The following is a 15,523-nucleotide window of genomic DNA, read 5'->3' on the forward strand; positions in this document are numbered from 1 at the left end:
GTTCTTCTGTGGTTATTGGATCTTTCTTGCTGTCATTATCTGCCCTGGGTGAAGCAACTGGTGCTAAAATGAATTTTTGTGTGTTAAGACATGATTATGATACCATCACTTCTTAAAGCATATGTGGAATACATATCCCATCTTATAAGCTATCTGTTGTTGTTATTGTTGTTGTTGTTTTCCATAGTCAACATTTCAGGAATGAATCTGTAATGTGATTCATCTGTAGACAGACTAAGCCTCATCAACATATAATACTGCAAGGATATACCACCTGTGATTTTTCTTTTAAAGCATCTAAGAATCATAGTTATCAAAAATAAGCAGGTGTCATCCATCCAGTAGAAGTATTTTTGCATAACAAAATATAAACTTGTTTTAAATTGGATGATATAACTATGACAAAGGTTTTTTCTGGATAATGCAACCCATATATACATTTTTAATCTAAATGATAATACATCCTGAAGCAGAGGTCAGTAAAGTATACCCTGTATGCTATACATGGCTTATCTCCTATTTTTGCAGAGCCCAGGAGAGAAAAATGGCCTTACATTTTTACATGCTTGAAAAGAAATTAAAACAATAATTATCTTGTAACATGTGAAAATTATATGAAGTTCAAATTTCAGCATTCACAAAGTTTTATTGAAATATAGCCACACTCAATATCTGCATATTGTCTATGACTGCTTTCACTCTACAACTACAGAGTTGAGTAGTTAAGACAGAGACCATGTGTCCTGAAAAGTTGACAATGTTCACTCTCTGATCCTTTTTACAGAAAAATTTATTGATGCCTACATTAAAGTATATTGCTTGTGGAATTGATTCTGAGTCCACAAGAAATGCATAATGATTCTGGCTACAGAATATTTATTCTTGGTATCCCACCTTGACTTTTTACATGACATCTACATGGGTGATTTGAAGTTTTTATTATGTCTTTTAGTCTTTTTAATACACTTATTATGATGCAATGTCTTTAAGAAAATACACATTTTCTTTTGTTCCTTGAGAGAGTGGTACACTCCTGGCTCAGACTCTGTGATGTTGCAGTCTTATATTTTTCTAAATGAAGCCCTCTATCCAAAGTAGTGTTATTTTCACAGCTGTGTTTTTCTGGCTACAATAGCTTCTGACTGCTCAATTGCAATAGGAGATGAGTTTTTAAGTATCTAGAATAAAATGAGTCTTTCTGTTTGGCATATTAATTTCTAACTATTCACTGTCCTATGACATGTCAATATACTATAAAAAGTCCCCTTGGAAACACAGCAAATGAGCATTATTCTTTGACCTGCACATGACTAATACTGTTGTTTTGTCTGTTATGTAAATCCAATTTGATTTTTTTCACAAACACTGGTTTCAGGAAAATAGCTACAACCAGACATATTACCACACTTTTCTAGAGCCTTAAAGCAAAACTCAATGACAAGTAGTGCAACATATGATCAAATATTGATAGAAGTATCTAGATATGCAAGTTTCTACAGAAGGATCAATGTACGTTTATTATCTGCACTCACAATCTTCTATGAAACTTCAGGAATTTGACCATTTTCTTTTTTAGCAACAATGTATAAAAGTGTATTTGTCACATACATAATCAATATCCAAACATTTATACAAATCAAAGTGAACATATTGTTATTTTCTTATTGACTGATGAAGCTATTAACATGAAAAGTCAATGTGACAGAAAAGTTATTGATATCTGAGAGACATTAGATGATTAACTGATTTCTACCCACACTAATTCTGTGACTCATTTTACATTTTAGAAAATATTTCACTATTAATTTTCCTATAGTAAACTTTCTATGGCATCGAAGACATATTTTAACTTTGCTCTATTTTAAATATAATTTTTTTCAAACAAAATAATTACATGATATATTTAAAAATTTGTTTGGAAGGACTTCTTATAATTTTTTTGTTAGGAAATTAAGATGTAACCAGACCCATTTACTGTTTCTAATTTCATCATCTGTGTATGTTTTCATGAATGGAAATTCATGTGGTTCCAATACATGAGACCTTAGGAGATGAGGAAGGACACAGTGGCAAGTCCACTGGATTTTCTTTTTGTGTCCCTTAACCAAGACTGGAGCCAACAGAAAATATAAATACAGAAACACTATGGGCATAGTGATAATAAATTTCCAATCTTCTAGGAAAGGGCAACCAAGCAACACAGAAAACCTACCACAAGTACCTCTGTACATCAGTAAAACAACACGGAAAAAAATTGCAGCCCTACCTCAATTAGCAAAAGCAGAGAGGGAAAACTGGACAACCAACCTCGCCAGGCTTAAATGAGGCACAGTGATCTGTCCTCCAGTGTATGTCAGAGAAGCACGATTAGAGAATGAAGACTTTCATTTTTTTTTATATTAAGGAGACTGTCTTTTCACAGTGTCAGTGTAGACCATGTGGAGAGACTGAAATTTTACCTGCAGCAGTGGTAACAAGGCGCCTGTCCCCATCCCACGAGGGTGGTGTCAAAGGAGGGCTAGAGGAGAGTCAGATCCTTCACCATCACCCAGCAGTAACAAGGCCACTTCCTATCATATTGTATTGGAAATCAAAACTAACAACATTTAAAAAGCATTTATGAATTAATTTAACTATAAAATATGACCATTACTTGTTAAATAAAGAATATATTTTAAAATAGGTATGTATTCAAAGTCAAATAAAAGTAGTGACAAATGTGTTATTTAGTTATATTTACAGAACTTCCTTAATATTAGGCTGGTGCAAAAGTAATTGAGGTTTTTGCCATTGCTTTAAATGGCAAAACCCACAGTTACTAACATCTCATAATTGTTTCTGCTTGTAATCACTTGTGATATATTACTTTAAATGAAATACATAAATCAGACATAAGTGTATTCATTTACATACATATAAATACATACATAAAATTGGAAAGAATAATATTTTAGTAACCTTTCTGTGGCTTTAATGTTACATCAAACTTGATAAAGGCTGATTGTGATATTGGATTAAAAATCCATATAACAGAAGCTTTTTATACACTGTTGCATTAAAACCCATTAGTTTGCCTTGATTTTTTTAAAGCAGAGTTGAGGTCATGGACAATTTCTGTGTCTCTCAATGCTCCCAATGCCCTATAGTCTAATCTCCAAGATCAAAAGAAAATATCAATTCTCCTTAGCACTTGAGAATGCAAACACCCCACGCATCTGTCATATTCTAATACCATCTAGTTAAAGAAGGTCTTCATCACATGGTCTGCCCATAAGTCAGGGATTTCGTACACAACTGCATTTGTAGAAAAAGACAGGATTCATTTGTGAATCCTCAAAAAGTGGGAGTACTGATGACCTGGGCAGTAAACACAGCGCTGCCACCTGATTCATCCCCCACTGTGTGATGCTGCTATGCGTTTCTGCTTTTCTTCCTATTGTTTTTGCATAGTAAAGGGGAGTCCTGGTTGACTTGGATGCCAAGTCAAATATCTCTATGCACTCTATTCTTTAAATAAAGAGATTAAGTTGACTGGAGAGACTAGTGAAAAATGGAGATCTTTCATCCAAAAATATGAAAGATACTAAAATTAGTCAATCATACAAATTTTAATGTAGTGAAAAGCCAGAAATCACAAACAGTGTCTGAAATGTTTGCCAAAGCCAAAAGATTAGGAACTGACACTGAAAGCCAGATTAAAGTACCAGGTATTTGTATGCCTACGGGGGCATAGTCAGCGAGAGGGTTGGCTGCATATGAAGGAGTAGGGGTAAGATAGATATCTTAGGTGAAAATACATACAAGAACGTGCATTTCTAGACTCAATGCTCTGGATATGATAACCATGATGAGTACTAAGAAAATATAGTTACTCATTTACATATTACTTACGTTCAGCCAAACTGATAATGCATTACGTTTTTTAAAGAGTTACATCAAACAATAACTCCTGAAAAGCATGTCATCTCTATCTACTCCCCTCCCCCATATATCGTCAGATATTTTTCACAGTGATATTTTTGACTTAGGTCTTTTATTTTTTAAATTTTGTTTTAATTTATATAATGTATTTGTGAATTTAGATCAAATAATGTAATCTCTTTTTCTTTATTGTTATTTGTTTTTTGCTCACTTTCTATAATATTAAATCTCTCTGACCTACTGCAGTGATGACAAATAAAATAAGAGCTTTAAAGAGTTTTAAAGGTAGAACCATTTTTCTTTCCTTAGATCAAATAATATATTTTGCAGGGTTTTGCAAATATTGCTGGGAATTTTCCTCCAGCTTTTCTGATGTAAGTCATTAAACTGACCTCAAGAAAAGAGAATTTGTTCTTTTGTTCTGGAAGCCATTTCAGCATTTTGATAGACAAATAAAGTCTTTGTATTTTTCTAGAATTCTGGTCTATTTCCATATACTCAGGTGTTAATGAATTGACATAATTCTGTTACTTCAGCTGTGGCCACAATTCTTATCCTGTGCTGTGTTTTGTGTTAGCAACTAGCAAGACTAAGCTCCAGCTACCCACAGTGGTTTGGTGATTTGCTTGACGATGCATCCTTTATTGATGGGGGCTTACTTCCAGTTTTACTCATCCACTCCTCTACTGATGTTTTCCTGAATTTCTTCCCAAATATACTACTTATGTTTGTATGCTTGTTTCAACATCTGCATCTGAGAGGTGAAAACTAAAGCTGCCACCTTTTTCAAATTTTTGTTTATGTGGCAATTACTCAATAGCCCTAGTACTTTATTTTCATGGTTCTCACCAAGGGATTATCCAATTAGAACATTTTAAAGTCGTTAAAATCCAAAAGCTAATGGAAATGGTCAGTGTAGACAGCACACAGTTGCCTGTAGGCAGGAGTATTTGCAAGGACATAGAGAAAATCCTATGAGAAGAGGAATATACATCTCATTCAGATGCACAATTCATATACACAAATGGTATATGGGTCGATGAAACTAGCCTTGACCTGCCATCATTATCCATTAAAGTAGTTAATAGAGTAGGAGAGAACCTCATAGCATTATACTGGAAGAAACATTTACCTCTCAAATATAGTCTGGTTCAAATATTGTCTGACCCAGTAGAGACTTATTAGAATATATCACCTGATTTTGAAAGCCCCACTATAGATTAAATTTATCACCAAGTGGACCTAGAATGACTTTAGCCCTAGGTAACATCCACTTAAGAGGGGTCTGAGTATGGGGGGGTCAGGAATGATATGTGATCCGGCTCTGCAGCACTGCTAAATACCATGCATTCATAGGTACTGTCTCTGCTAAAAAGAGAACAGTGAGTCTCACAAGAACAACAGACACCCAACTTAGCATCTTTGTAAATATGTACCTCACTAGCTTTCATTATAGTGCAAGTTTATACATACATACACACATATGCATGTGTGTTGTGTGTGTATTTTGAAAGATCTACATATTCTCTAATTGCTAAAACTGATTAAATGCATAGTAGTTATTAATTACCAAAATCTTACTTTCACAGATCAAAAAATCAAGGCTGAAAGAGGTAAAAATGTGGCCTAAAGTCTAACCTGCTCGCTCACTGCATTATACATCCTCTCGGGACTTCTGTCTGTATTTTCAAATCTCAATACTCATATAAGCTTCCAAAATGTGATACATACAACAAGGAAGTTCAAAGATTTCTAACTTTAATTCAGCATCTCAATGCAAAACAAATTTCTGCAGTAATTTAACTGATAATAAAACAATAACAAGAATGCATCCTGAAAAGATGTAGTAATTAGTATTAGTGTACCCAAAGAGCCATGTGACTTATTCTATGTGATGAATGCTATCCTGCAAAACACAAACAAGATAATTTGGGAACTTTAGCAATAACCAAGACAAAGCAATGAAGAATATGTAGACTTTTTATTTTTTACTTTTTTTTTTTGTAGAATCAGTCATCTGTTTATTTTCTTCTTTTTATTTGAAGTAAAATAAATACTTTTCTAGTTCAATCTCACATTACTTTCATTCAGAGTTTCAGAGATAGTTTAATCTGAAAGTGGCCTTTGAAGAAACCACATATCTAGTGAAATTCTCCAGCCCTTTTCAGAAATAGTCTCAGAGTCTTTGTAAATGTCAAAGGAGAGCCACAAATCTCAAACAGTTGCCAAAACCAGAATATCTCTGAATGTCACAATGATGCTTGGTACATGTCTACCATACAGGGCTTTTTTTGTGGGTGTCAAATTCTGTCAGGTTCATCTTAAAGAAGCATAACATTTTAGGAGAGGATTTAAGAGGTTTAGGGTAAAATAATACTTATGTTTTGCATGAGTCAACAGTTACTGCAGTTGAACATGATCAGGTTGAATAGCGGCATGTTGGTGCATTTCAATTGCAGAGAAGTTTTCAAATGATTTTAATTTTTACCCATAAGGCTATGATTAATCATGTTTTCATGCTGTCTACTTAAGTAACAGGAAAGTAATTTCCATTTTTAATTCTAAGTCATTGGTGAGTTTTTGACATTTTATTTAGTGGCATGGGTTAATTTCATACTCATCAAGGTATCTTCATAATTGAGACACATTGGGTTACTAAAGCAGCAAGCTAGTATTTTTAATAAAAACTAAGGACCCTGCTGTTACTCCCTATCATGAGATAACAAATTTAACCCATGACAGTGTTTTATCATGTGATTTACAAAGTTTCACAGAGAAATATAGATATCTGCTCTAATGGCTTGTTATTTGAGTAACACAAAATATAAATGCCTGAAACATTTTTAAATTTGTTTTTAACTGAGGTATTACTTTGAGTTGTAAACATTTTTTCTTTTAGGTTTTATTTAGCTGTTTTTGTGTGTGAGTCTGTTGCTTTAAGTATTTATTCAAATATATATGTTTTTAAAGGCATTTTTATGAGTGATATTTTGATTATTTCTTTTGATTCATTGTAAGTTTTGCCTATTACGGGGTATCCTAAATTGGTATTCAAGCTTTTAATACTTTATATTGTTTATTTCTTTCATATTTTCTACTTTCTAAAATTTCAACTGAATCCTTTCTAAAATTAAACTGTGTAACACACAGTTTTAAAATAAAAACTTATATTTCCCCATATTTATTCCATTTCTGATCTTCTTTTCTCTAACAAGGATATCTTTTAACTCCTCACATTTCTACTTCCCACTATAAAAACCTTTCCTTTTAAAGCTTATTATAATGATTTTTCCACAAAACTTACTTGATACTTCAGGTTCCACATAACTTTTTCTTTGAAGTAAATGTCTGTATTGTACAAGTGACCCTTCCTATTACCGATTAGAATGAAATCTGATCCCTCCTTTCCTTGGCAGGGCAGGAACCAATTCTTAAATATCATCATATCTCACCATAATGCAGTACCTAATATAGTACCTAATACCAAGGTTAGCATATAACAGATGTTCAATATAATTTTGAAAGAAAGATTGGTTGCCTTCATTTTATGGATATAGTGCTTCCTATTTGGAGACTACATTTTACATTTTTCGTTACAATTGCTTCTGACCGTGTGACCGAATTCTTGCCAATGGATTGGAACAGAATTGCTTTAGAGAATTTCACATTTACTTTCTTAAAGAGAAATCCCTCCTCCTGACTATGTCTCATCCCCCCAGGACAGAGAACTAGAATCTCTTGGGGATAATGGAGAAAGTATTAGAAGCAACTGAACAACTAAAAAGTGAAGTCTCTTTTTAATTTTATTTTTTAAACTTGCATATGATAAATGTACATATTTATGGAGTACACAGTGAGTTTCATTACATAAAGTGTACAGTGATCAAATTAGGTTAATTAACATGTTCATGTTCATCCCCTCAAACATTTATCATTTGTTTGTGTTGGCAGAATTCAAAATTGTCTCTTCTAGCATTTGAAAATATGTAATTTGTTGTTGACTATAGTCACTCTACAGTTGTATAGAATACTAGGAGAGAAACAAAGCCTCTTCTTGGATTTAGAATACATACCTCAGGATTATTGTTTGAAAAACAAGGACAATAACAAAACCTTATTTTGGTTCATTAACCATTGTTTTATTGGGTCTTTCCTACTCTCTCTCTCTCTTTTTTTTTTTTTAACGTTAGCCTAGTCTTAACCTAACAAATTTAATAAAATAAATTAATGAATTTGAAGTTTTCGGTGTTTTACATTTTTTAACATCCGTATATGCACTTATTTTATATATCCTGATTTACTATCACACACTCAGAGGGTCTACATAGAATTATCATTTTGGGTTTGATAACACACATGCACGAGGCATGTTTAAACATCTGTAAAGAAGCCAGAATATTAGGAAATGAAATACTAGGAAACTAAAGAATAGACCATTTTATAGCATCTTAGTTGGAAATATGGTAATCTTCTTTAAAATTATTCTATAAAACCACTAGAAAATCTGAAATCGTAAATACCCATAAGCTACTAACATCATCAATTTTATGTGAGAAAAAGGTCAAAAACTTATTTCTTCAAATATCATTTTTGTTAAAAAGCAGACAGTGATTTGGAAAGATTTTTAAAAATCATATATTACATTTGTTTTTTGGCATTTAATATTGCATTTTTACAAAGTCCTGATTTAATGACATATAATCAGCTCAGTGATATTCATCTTTTAAATGCTTTACTAATATTAACAAATTTTCCCTCAGAAGAACACTCTATATAATTATAAGACAATGAAACTAAACAAGCAACCTAATATTTTATTTGCCACAAATAAATAATCTTGGGCATGAGTAATAGCTTTTCATCAAGTAATATCCATGTTATGGAATGGATATTTATGTTCCTCCCACCAAAAAAATTAAAGTTTGAAATCCTAATCCCCAATGTGATATTAAGAGGTGGAGCCTTTGGGAGGTAATTAGGTCGTTAGGGTAGACTCTTTAGGAATGGGATTATGGATCTCATAAAAGACAGCCCAGAAAACTCTCTAGCTGTCTCTTTCCACCATATGAAGACAGGGCAAGAAGCAGAGACTGCTACCCGGAAGAAGACCTCACCAGAGCACAGCCTCTCTGGCACCTGAATCTCAGACTTCCAGCTTCTGGAACTGTGAGGAATCAGTATTTGTGGTTTATAAGCTATTCTGTTTATGATACTTTGGCTAAGCAACCTGAATGGACTAAGAAAATCTACTTTTTAAATAAAACATAATACACAGCAAATTTAATGATGAATTTTTTTTTTTAGTTTTACATCACTGATACCTGAAATTTCATCAGTTGTCTCTGAAAACATTCTTCATCTATTTCTAGGCTGAAAGAAAAGGAAAAAAGAAAGTTAAATTATGAATCATAAGCCTATCAGATAAATTTAGTCATAATAGATCATCTTTCTAGATCATAAAAGTTTTCATTATTTTATCCAGTACAAGTATGCTTATGTTAATATTAAATGCATATGTGTACTAGATACTCTGTTGCCTGAGTAGTTTGTTACGCTTGAATTATAATCATATTATAAAGTACATATTTGGTGGTCACATGTACATGAAGCTGACATAATTATAGAGTAATATCATGGAAATACATAGATCTTAATTTTTGTTTTCTCTGCATACTCTGACACTTTATGTCTTAAATATGGATGTGGAAGCTAAGAGTATTTTCTTTTTTTTCATTATTCTATTTATTTATTTATTTATTTATTTATTTATTTATTTATTGAGACGGGGTCTCACTCTGTCACCCAGGCTGGAGTGCAGTGGCACATGCTGGGCCTTTTTAAGGGAGGACCCCATTACTCTGCTAAAATATTATATGATTAGTCCTTTAGACTTCCCCAAAAAGACTTACACCATCTACCAGGGTGGCTGTACATTGGTTGGAGGAAAATAGACTTTCTAGGAGTTGCCAAATGCTGGCTCTGATCTGACACTAATGCCTATAGCCTCAAAACGTCACTGTGCTCACTCAGTCAGAGTAAGGGGTTACTACATAGGTCAAGTGATGAATAAGGTTTTAGGTTAGGTACATCTTAAAATGGTTGTAGTAGCTCTCCAAACACATGTATTGATTATTTCTACATTTCTGGAATACATAATTGGAATAAAACTACTCAGCAATGGGCAGAATCTCCATATTGGTTCCCTAACTGTGTAGTTAGAGATATTTTGGTAGACAAGGCAAAATGGAAGCCCCTAGAACTTCCTTTACCTACCAAAATGTTGACCAAAAGCAATGCCGTATTCTTCAATGGACTGTGGAGATTAGTGCCACCAAAGAGGACTTAAAAGATGCAGGGATGGTGATTCTACCACATCAGCATTTAACTTGCGTATTTTGCTTATGCAGTAAACAGATTTTAGAGAATGACAAAAGAGTACAGTAAGTTTAATTACGTGGTGACTCCACAGTTTACATTATGAATGGCTTCATTGTTACAGAAAATTAACATTTCCTTGGTACCTGGTATGTTGTTACTGATCTGGTATTTTAAAAATATACCTATTAGTAGCCACCAAAATTGATTTGATTTCAGCTGACAAGCCATCAATATACCTTCACTATTTTACCTTAAGGGTATATGAGTAAGCAAGTCTTCTGTTCTAATTTAGTCCACAAGGGTTGTCTTTCTCTTCCACAAGATATCATAGCAGTTCATTATATTGATGTATTATGCTGATTGGACCTGGTGAGCACTAAATAACAATTAGTCTAAATGTATGGGTAAGGCATTTATGTGTCAGAAGGTGGGAGGTAAACCACTCAAAAATTCAAGGGCCTTCCATCTCAGTAAAATTTCTGAGTCCAGTGGTCCAGGGCATTATGAGGTATTCCTTCTAAGGTGAAAAATAAGTTGCTACATCTGGCTCCTCTTGCAACTGAAACAGAAGCATGACACCTAGTGGGCCTCTTAGGATTTAAGAGGCAACATAGCCCTCATCTGGTTATGATAAAGCAAGCTGTTTCAAAAGTGACCCCAAAAGCTGCAAGTTTTGAGTGGGGCCCGGAACAAGATAAAACGTCCAGGCTCCCATGCAAACTGCTATAACTATTCGTGATAAATGTATCTCAGATATTAAAATAAGCTAATATTTTGAGGAGGCAATAAAGGTTATAACTTTTTATAAATTTTTTAATATTAGTCAAATATGGAGATTTTCCTGTTGTAAGTTTGTTAATGTTGAATGCTTCTTTATACACCTCAGGAGATAATTAAAAATGCAAATTGATAATATGTTTGTTTTCTGCATATTACATCTTATCATGGGCAAGTGACTATGCTTTTTATGACTATACTCAAACAAATGACAGTTGCTTTCTGCCTTTTTACGTAAAGATTTTAAAATAAATGATTTACTGAAATATCACTTATTTTTTTTTGTTTGTAGTGGATTCTGATAAAAAAAATGTTCATGCTGTGTGACTTTGAAAATGCCCTTTACTGGCAGGCAGCCTTTATTACAGCATTACTGTTTGCTGGCATTAAACAACACAATCAGGAGCCAATTTAAAGTCTAGAAATCAACCTATTTGAGATTAAGAGGCTCCCTATATGGCAATTATTCCCTTAGATGAATATACTATCTTTATTATTCCATAAATTTTGCTTAGCTTAAATCATAGAAGCACTTATGTATATTACATCACTGTAGGTAACATTTTATGTAGAATTTTCCAAAAAGGAACTTTGCTATATCTCATAATATCTAGTGATTTAAAACATTCATATTACAAGTCATTCCAATGTGCTACATTGGAGTGTGTTGAGAGAGGACTGAAAGGAACACCACACTCAAGGTATTTGATATCTTATATAGATGAGTTTATTAAGTAGAGATAAAATGTACTTTTACAGGGAGATTCACAGAATTTGATAAGTACTACATTTCCATTTCCAATAAGCTCAGTATTGAATCTTTTTCAGCATTTCTCTAGGATTCTGGAACAGAATATACTATTTCAACATTTGAATTTAGAAACGGTATTATTTATGTTAGAATTAAATTTTGTTAGTGACTAAAATAATTATTACTTCTCCATTAAAGAAGTTATTCTTATCTCAGTTTTTGCTTTGAAATTATACACTAAGTATTAAATACAAAGAAAACAATGTGAATATTTCTAAACTTATTTTTATGTGGTTAAAAGTACAAGGAATCCATTAAAGACGTTAAAGACATTTATTCATAATACATAATACATAACAGCTCAATCCTTAAACATGTGTTCCACAAACCACTGCCATTGTTGCAACTTTACTGTTTTGATAAGCTTATCTACCAAATCTGAATTCCTAATTGTTTCATGAGGAAATGAAGACATTGGTGCCAATAAGAATAAAATGGAAGAAAAGAAATACACGCTATAGAAAAGCTGTATAATGACATATTTATAGGCCTTCCCACCCTGCCTCATATGGCTTTTTGTGCCGATTCACAGAATTTGATTATACATTAAAGAAGCTGGAGAAAACATTTGGCACTCTTAGATAAAAATTTTTAAAAAGTCTTTATCTTAATCTCTTTATACAGGCACACAGGAGTGCTACATGAAACTTAACATGCCAACCAATCCAAATTTAAATTATGAATCTTCACCTCAAATAAGCTCTCAATTCTTCCCAACAATATTTTAATTACTTCCCCTTTTGTACAGTCTCTCTGCCTTCCTAGAAAATAATTCCACACTCTACTCTCTTTTACTCTCCAACACCTCCTCCCTATCATCATTCTCACATGATGAATTTGCATCTACTTCCAGAACAAAACTTCCCTGACTCCTTCTACCACGTCTACCTCTATCCATGTACCCTGTCGTTTTTGCTGATACTATGAAGCTGTCCATTCTCCAATCTAATTCAACCCCTCCAAACGTGCAGGAGATCCCATACATTTTAGCTTATGCAAATAAATTTTCCCACTATGCATCATATTTCCCCTCTTCTCTGGATTATTCCCTTCTGCATACAAACATTCAGACTTACATTGTTTTCCCACCTTAAATGTTTTCTTGACTCTACTATGACTTCTTTGTTTATGATAACAATAATCCCATTTATCTGCTTCTCAACGTGAAGGTCTTATATACAGTGCCTACATTAAAATTGTACTTTATAAATACACAACTAGATTAAAAGTAAAATAATAGAATAACATAAACTATGCCAATGCTAATGAAAATAAACCAGCCTGGGCAAAATGGCAAGATCTGATCTCTAAAAAATATAAAAAACATTACCCAGACATGGTGGTGTGCACCTGTGCTTCCTGCTGCTAGGGAGGCTGAGGCAGGAGGATCACTTAAGTCCAGGAGTTCACAGCTGCAGTGAGTTGTGTTTGCAATCCAGCCAGACTGGGTTACAGAGTAAACTCCTGTCTAAAAAAATAAATAAATAAAAAATAAAAATAATGGGGCTTGTCACAGTGGGTCACACCTGTAATCGCGGCACTTCGGGAGGCTGAGGCAGTCAGATCACATGAGACCAGGAGTTCTAGACCAGTCTGGCCAACATGGTGAAACCCTGTCTCTAATGAAAATACAAAAATTAGTTTAGAGTGATGGTGCGTGCCTGTAGTCCCAGTTACTCTAGAGGCTGAGGTGAGAAATCGCTTGAACTCGGGGGATGGAGGTTGCAGTGAGCCAAGATCGTGCCGCTGCACTCCATCCTAGGCAACAGAGCAAGACTCCTTCTCTAAATAAATAAATATGAAAATAATAGAGCACAGTGGTTATTTTATATCAGAGATGGTAGATTTCAGAATAAAAAATGTTACTGGGAATAAAAAGGCTCATTTCAAAATGACAAAGGGATTGATTCTCTAAGAACCAATAACAATCTTAAACATTTATATACCTAATAACAAAGCTTTTCACCTTCAGTGCGAAATAATTTGATCCCAGTCCTCCTTATCTAATCTGATGACAGCTCTCATCTTCCAAGTAGTTAGGTCAAATTCTTTGACGTTATTTTGGATTGTTTATTTAACATCTGCAATTAATTCATCAACAATATATTGTTGTTTCTACCACCAAAATACATTTAGAGGTCCAACACTTCTCATTGCCACCACTGCCTTTACCCTGATTTGTGTGCCATTTTCTCTTGCCAGGATTACTGTTGTAGTCTTCCAGTTTGCCAAATTGCTTCCATATTGGCCCCTCCTTTCCCAGTGTCTACTTTGATTTTGTTTATTGTTTGTCTATTCCTACTTGTATATGAATTTCAGGAAAGCTTGGATTTTTTTGTTTATTGGAATTTTGTTTTGTACCTAACTAATCCCTAGAAAATAATAAATATTCAATAAATTAATGTTTAATGTTTTTGTTTAAATGTTATTTTTATTGTCTTGAGTGTATACATGCAGTTATACATAGGACTAAAAATTGTGTTGGATTATGTTATTTTCTGTCTGTCATTTGCTTTAAGACTGTCTCAAACTCATTGCAACATTATTAGGGACGAATTTGAATATTTTTCTCTTTACACAACACTGAGGACTCATTGTTTTTCCATGTTCTAAATTTTTCCAAGGTTTTTCTTTTCTTTTCTTTCTTTTCTTTTTTTTCTTTAATTTTAGAGATTTTCTTTCTAAAGCTATTTTCTCTCCTGATATGGTTTGGTTGTGTCTCCATCCAAATCTCATCTTGAATTGTACTCCCATAATTCCCACGTGTCGTGGGAGGGACCCTGTAGGAGAAAATTGAATCATGGGGGTGGTTTTCCCCACACTGTTTTTGTGGTAGTGAGTAAGTCTCACGACCTATTATGGTTTGATAAGGGGAAACGCATTTCCCTTGGTTTTCATTCTCTCTCTTGCCACCTGCATGTGAGACATGCCTTTCACCTTCCACCACGATTGTGAGGCCTCCCCAGCCATGGGGAACTGTAAGTCCAACAAACTTCTTTCTTTTGTGAATTGCCCAGTCTCAGATATGTCTTTATCAGCAGTGTGAAAACGGACTAATACATCTCCCTTTCAATCTGTAGTGGTCACACTGTTTCTGCTGCATACCATCACCCTGGGAGACAATATCATTGTTTTTAGTAAATTTTGAAGTGTTTACTGTGGTTTACTGCATGGTTTTATGTTTCTCACAGTTTTAGAATTACTCACCATAAAATAAAATCTTATAGATATTAAGCTTCAATCAGGTATCCAAAATCTTCAAAGCTTTGATATCTCATTATTGCAAACAAATGTAATAATTCGTGGACATTTAAGGTAGCTTGATGATATGAAAAAGAAAGATGATGGTAAACAAAAAAAAAAGAAAAAAATACCAAAAATAAACAAAATTTTTCCAGAAACCAGTATTATCTGAAATTCTCAAATTAGTTTGTGCAAAAATAGCAGCCGAAGGGGCAGGGGGAACATTAAGTATCAGGTAACAACAACTCAAATTGCTAATTTCTTATCATAAATCATGGAGGATAGAAGGAAATGGCACATCATTTTCTAGGAGCTGAAAAGAAAGTAGGTCTGTATTTTTCCTGTATTTAATATATCCTTCAGAAATTAAAGTGAAGTAAAGACATTCTCAGA

General features: G+C 33.6%; 1 long non-coding RNA gene across 1 annotated transcript; it reads right to left on the reverse strand.

The window, feature by feature from the left end:
- Nucleotides 1-17: 17 nt before the first annotated feature.
- LOC131383198 (uncharacterized) lies at nt 18-15,183 on the reverse strand. The gene is made up of 3 exons (XR_009213020.1): nt 15,095-15,183; nt 9,243-9,291; nt 18-63 (listed from the first exon to the last, which is right to left on the reverse strand). It is a non-coding gene; the product is annotated as an uncharacterized LOC131383198 (long non-coding RNA).
- Between the last annotated feature and the right edge of the window lie 340 nt (nt 15,184-15,523).

The sequence above is a fragment of the Hylobates moloch genome, unplaced genomic scaffold (assembly GCF_009828535.3).
Source record: "Hylobates moloch isolate HMO894 unplaced genomic scaffold, HMol_V3 SCAFFOLD_4, whole genome shotgun sequence".
NCBI lineage: Eukaryota > Metazoa > Chordata > Mammalia > Primates > Hylobatidae > Hylobates > Hylobates moloch.